This window comes from Equus quagga, chromosome 5, assembly GCF_021613505.1.
Source record: "Equus quagga isolate Etosha38 chromosome 5, UCLA_HA_Equagga_1.0, whole genome shotgun sequence".
NCBI classification, from domain to species: Eukaryota; Metazoa; Chordata; class Mammalia; order Perissodactyla; family Equidae; genus Equus; species Equus quagga.
This window is the reverse complement of record NC_060271.1, coordinates 22,269,878-22,276,132: the sequence shown is the minus strand read 5'-3', so window position 1 is coordinate 22,276,132 and position 6,255 is coordinate 22,269,878.

The window sequence follows — 6,255 nt, the reverse complement described above, 5'->3', positions numbered from 1 at the left end:
TCATTCCTGTTTTCAGACTGGGTTTTCCTGGGCTTTTGACTGAGAGTCTAGTGGCTCTCTGTGCCCCTAATCCTGAAAGACCTGCAGAATATTCACCTCTGCCCTTTGGAGGGTCTGCACTTGGCACTTTAGCCTTTTTTCCTTTTTCCCTCCTCTTTACCCCCACGGCTTCAAAATCTGGACAATTTATTGAGGGAAATATCAGCTATATTTTTGCATCAGGCCTCATTGCTGTAGCTGGACTTTGTATCCTAAGCATTTGAAGATTATGAGCCATTTCACTTGGCCTTTTAGAAGCCCTCGGCCTCCCTTCCCAGCTTTTCACACTCAGTCTCAGAACTTGGAAAACATCCTAAGGTTACAACCAGCTGCGTTTTTACAGACCCCAATTTTTCGCTACAACTCCATTAAACTGCCAAAAGATTTACTGGTTCCTTTCTCTACCAGTAGAGGCTCTCTGCATGGGTCAAGTTCTAGACTCAGTTCTTGCACAGACTGAGCAAAGGTTCCCAGGGAAGAAAACATCCAGTGACCATTAACTCAACTCAGAAGGGATACTCAGCTGAATTCCAATGCTTCTAGTCATTGTTGCTTCCACAGCTCTCCAGTATCTTTAAAATATGATTTTTGTAATTTATTTGGCTTTTTCTAGTTATGGCAACCAGAGTGCAGTGTGAGGTTGCTACATCCTACACAAATCATAGCCCCAAAATACAAGTTTAACTTGAATAAGGAACTGAAAAACAGCTTTCAATTTTCAGCGTTGATTTAAAAGATTGTCAAAGACACATCTATGGTTATGGTGCTAATATGATTAACAAAGAAAGGTATACACGGCAAAAGTTGGGCCAAAAATCCAGGCATATTCTTGTACAGACCATGTACTGTACATAGTGTGGAGTTACTGAAAGACATGGCTTCAACTGTGCTGATGGCAATGAGATTTTTTGGAGTAATTCATAGATTATACACAATATATTCTGGCTATGGGAAAGATGAAATATGCTGATGAAACACGTCAAATTTGACTTCAGAACTACTCTCAGACACGATGGGAATCTCAACTAAATGCCATTAAATCAATTACATTTAATTTATTTAAGATATGATATGGACTAGAAAAGTTGAAACAACTAAAATTCTCAAGGAACAAACCAGGGTCATTGGTGAAAAAATATTAATTTTGAATACATATTATCAACAGTTACTTGATTTGCACTATTGCTTGCTATTTAAAATGTTAGTAAAATCTCATAGAAACAGTTGGCTAAGTTTAACTATTTCACTTTTAAAATTAAAAAGAAATTTCTATACATATTAGAAAATGATTTTTCAAAATTGAAAAATACTGCATGTGAAATATACAATCAAAGTGAGATTTCAATAAAATATAAGACAATTAAAACAACGAAAGAAAAATGTTTTCACGACAATGAATAAGAGTCACAGACAAATAATCTCAAAACTAATTTCTATAGAGATTACTTTTTGGCCATTATTTTGAGATATAATCATGATTCAAGAAAGCTTTGAACAAATTTAGCAACAAGTTGTATTTTCTGTATTTTAAAATAATTGTCCATCATGGAAAAATTTGAAAAAAAGACCTTAAAAATTTCTGTATGAGTATAGAAATGGCTTGAAAAAATAGTAAAAAAAATCATATTATGAATGATAGTGATTTATATGATGAACTTAAAATACTGTATACTTTCTGTGATAATAATTTATCATACATGACCCAAATATGATGTTTAAACATCATATGTAATATTGAATTCAGTCCTGTTTGATAATTTGCTTTCAGTCCTGAAAACCAAAGATTTACTCTTATTTTTCTACCCTGTCATTACAAAGGTGTATTGGTCAAGGTAGGTGGATGGAACCCATTTTATTTAACAACGTGTTTGCTTAATGTATAACTTTTAAATATCTACATATATTGTATGTGGGCCTCCATTTATACTCTTGCCCAGGACCCCACAAATTTGGGGGCCAGTGTGATCCCAGCACCCCAACCACAAGTACATTTCAGAACTGGACTGGCGCTCACTGAGAATGGGAGGTGAGGAAGCATGATTTATGACAATCTCCATCAGAGGTAGGTGGTGGGCATGTGCCACACCAACGGCAGGAAAGGGCAGGCCTGGGAAAGCCCTAGAAGTGATTGTCCTGGGGAGGCGGTCGTAGTGCCCGAGGCTGGCATGTAGTAGTCCCAGGAGGCGGTTTCAGGGTCAGTGAAGGATAGCTGCAGCCACAGGGGCATCTGCAGGGCCCAGAGGGGAAAACATTATCGTCCTTCTAGAGCTAGAGGAGAAGGAAACAGACGTCAAGGCAAAGAAACAGCTGCCGAGAGAGCACCTTGAAGCCTGAAGACAGAGAGAGAAAGCAGGTTGAAGTCTGATGGGCTCTCCTACAGAGCCTGAGGGAGCAGGTGGAATCTGGGCTAGCCGGGAGGATGCAGGCAGGAGCAGGGAGGGTCACAGAGGATGCAGGGCTGGCCAAGGGGCCCAGGCAGGAGTGTGCAGAGCCAAGGACCTGGACCAGCCCCGGCCAAGGGCAGAAGGGTGTTGAGGGGGGTCCAGAGACCCGGACAGCGATGGAGCTGAGGGAGAGAGTGGGGTCCGAGAGAGAAGAGGAGCTTTGTTTTTTCTGGGCCGGAAGTAGCTTCCCCTTACCACATTTGGACCTCACAGCCACAAGGTGTGGCCTGGGTGGGTAGGGCCAGGGATTGGGCATTCCTGGCCCCGCAAGAGGGAGGCGAAGTCTAGAGTATACTAATTTACAGCTGCTGAAAACACTTGGCAAATGAGTTTTCCTTGGATCCTGGAGAAAGGGGGTGTCAAGTATCTAATCTTCGTCCTGGATTGAGGGTGAGTCTTCGGGCAAATTCTTCAAGGTTTGGAATAAGTAAGGGGACCAAGAATCCAAAAGGCTTGACAGTACAAAGCATCTCTCTCATCCCTCAGGCTCTTTGCCTCTGGGTCCTCACCCCAGGTTCCAGCTCTCCTGAGCCCACAGGGAGCGAGGGGGGTGATTCTCACACACTGTAACTCTAGACAGAGGCAATCGACTCTCAAATTCTTTTCCCCAGGTCAGACATGAAAGACTAAGTTAGACATTTCCCAAAGGAAACTGATTACTAAGGGGAAAGTCACATCAAAAGCAAGATAGTACAAGACCGCGGGAATGGACAAAACCAGGAGGAACCATTTTTTATGTGGACAGAAGCAAATTCAGCCTCAGGAGATTCAGCTGGTTCTAGTGTGGACACGAGATCATTCCTCAGAGATCCAGCCTTGCATGGCCCCCGGGGCTGAACAATTCATTCCACCAGAACAAGTGAATTCATGATGTAGGCCCAGGCTGCCTCCTGGCCTTGGCCTGAGTTGCTGGTCAGCGTTGCATAGAATGAGCCAGCCTAATCCCGAAGGAAGGGGAGAGAGCTAACAATTACCGTGAACCTACTGGAGTGTATTTGGGCTTTCATTTAATTCCTCCAACAAGCAAGACAGGCTAAGGTGTGGCTGGTGTGAGGTCTTAGGTGATATCTTTTCTCTTCCCATTCCCACCCTCACCAGGTTTCAAACAGATATGCAGGAGGCTGAGAAGCTGTCTAGGAAAAAAACACATTAACCATGCTTACAGTTGGAATGCAGACAGGAGTCCAAATTCAAGAAGGAGGCAGGTGACAATACCCAGTCCTTGGTTAGGATGTGGTAAAACAGGGACCGTTACATGCCGTTGATGGGTGTGTAATTGGTCCAGCATTTTTGGAGGCCATTTGGTGATGTAATTAAGCAATTTAAGTGCACACATATACTCCTTGACACAGCAATTTCCTTGCCAGGAATTTATTCTACAGATTTACAAGTATGCAAGGATTTGCGGACAAGCACATCCATTGCATCGTTGTTGTTTATACAGTAAGACAATGGAAACAAATGTCCGTCAACAGAGGACGAATTAGTAAAATAAATACAGCATAGTCTATTAAAAAGAATGAGGTAGATCCATATGCGTCGATATAAAAAGATGTACAAGATATACTAAGTGAGAAAAGTGCAGAAGAGCCTTGTAATACTAACCCATTTGGGGATTTTTGAAGAAAATTGACTACTCATATATTTGCACTGGAATAGAAAACATCTGGAAAGATACACACAACAAGAAACTATGAACAGTGGTTACCACTGGGGGATCTTTACTTTCTATTTTACATTTTTCTCTACTGCTTTGAATTTATTTTTGTGAATATGTATTACTTGTAAAAATGTAAAAGAAAAAATTTAAAGAAGGAATAAGGGAGCAATGAAAGGTAACATCAAAAATAAAAGCAGGAATTTACCAAACTTACTGTTAGAAGGCAAATTCAGCAATAGGACCTGAAGGTCAGTAAGACATGGTGGCTGATTGATGGACCCTTTCTGACCCCACTGATGTGGCGACATAAAGATGCTGCTCTCACTCATAAGCTCTAACTCCTTGAGACCCAAGCAGCCCTGCTGTGGGGCCCCCAATAACATGGCTAAGGAGGAAGAGTGGTTCCCGTCTCCACTTGAAGTAACTGCTGTGTCGTCAAGGCACAAGGACCGAAAGCACTGGCGGCCAGAGCCCATTGGCAGCAATTTGCACCCAGCGACAGAGTCCCAGCTGCACCGAAGGGGAGAACAGCAAGTCTGGCTCATCTCCGTCCCAGCTAATAACAGGATGGATCTTCAGCTTGGTTGCCACTAAGTCTCGGCACAGTGGAGGTGATGGCAGAGCTGCAGGGATCCAGCAACAGCAGAAGGAAGCAGTTATCAGGAATGGGTCAGGAACACATCCGGGCAACGCAAGCCTGGAGAATCCCAGAAACACTTGAGGAAAACCTCCCAGAGTGTCTGAGTGAGTCCTTGGGCATTCTAAGCTAATGATGTTCAGGTTTCATTCATTCATCTGATATACTGAGGTCTTACTAGGTGCGAGGCACGAGAGGATACAACAGTGAATAAGGTAAAGGCAGAATTTATTAAGTTGAATTGGATGGAAATAAAATTGCCAATATTCAGCCTTTTTGGATCTACAAAAATGGCCCTTTCTTATGTATCAACATAAATACATTCTGGCAAGACAGAAAGAAAAAACCAATGGGTTACCCAATTAACTGCTTGATGATAATCGTGAAAAGAGCTATGCAGGAGCAATCAGATCTAACCTAGTTGTGTAGGTGTGTTGCTGGTTTCCCCATAAAGAGTTACTTTTGAGGAAGTGAGAATGAAGGGGAATTAACTTAGGAAAGGAGAGGGACATCATTCCTGGCAAAGTCAGGTGAAATGGCCTTGAAGGGTAGGACAGCGGTCTGTTCCAGGGGCTCAGGTGACTGAACCGCGGAAAGGGGCAGAGGTGGTAGAAGGTGAGGCCGGGAGGGAAGCAGGAGCCAGATCAGGCAGGACCTCGTACGCCATTTTAAGGACTTTGGTTTTTATCCCAAGAGATTTAAAAAACAATGGCATCTAATTTGTATCCAAAAGCTGGCAAAGTCTAGGAAACATTCGGGTTACGAAGAATGTTCTATCCCCTTTTTATGGCCCGGATGTCTACAGTTACTGGGCTAGATGGTTGCGTCAGGATCGGAATTCGGAATCTTCTTTCCGGAGAGCTTTCTCCACCCAGGATGCCACTGGGAGGGTGGCAGAGGTGAAGCGGGCGGGGAGGCCAGGGCCTCTCTAGGAGGAGGCCAAGGAGGCCGCGTGCGGCCGGGGGCCCCCGGCCCCGGGGCGGCAGCCCAGCGCCCAGCAGTCCTGGCGGAAGCTGCGCACGGAGAAGCAGTAGATGAGCGGGTCCAGGCAGCTGTTGAGGCTCAGCAGCGCCAGGCTGAGGGTGTGCAGGACGTCGAGCGTGGAGGCGGCCCGGCACCCGCCGCCGTCGCCGTCCGCGGCGCCCTCCTGCCCGGCCACCCAGGGCGCCAGCAGCAAGTGGTAGGGCGCCAGGCAGAGGGCGAAGACGAGCAGGAGGCCCAGCACCATGGTCCTGGCGGCGCGCCGGTGCGGTCCGGCGGGGACCGGGCCCGGGCCCGAGGGCGCCGAGAGCTCCCGCGCCAGGCTTACGTAGGCCGCGAGCACCAGCAGGAAGGCGGCGGCGAAGAAGGCCACGGGGGCGGAGGCCAGGCCGGCGCGCGCCCCGCCGTGCTCGAGGCAGCGGGTGGCACCGCCCGGGCCGGGGCGCAGCGCGCGAGGGGCGGCCAGCGAGGGCGCGGCGCAGGTCAGGCCGGCC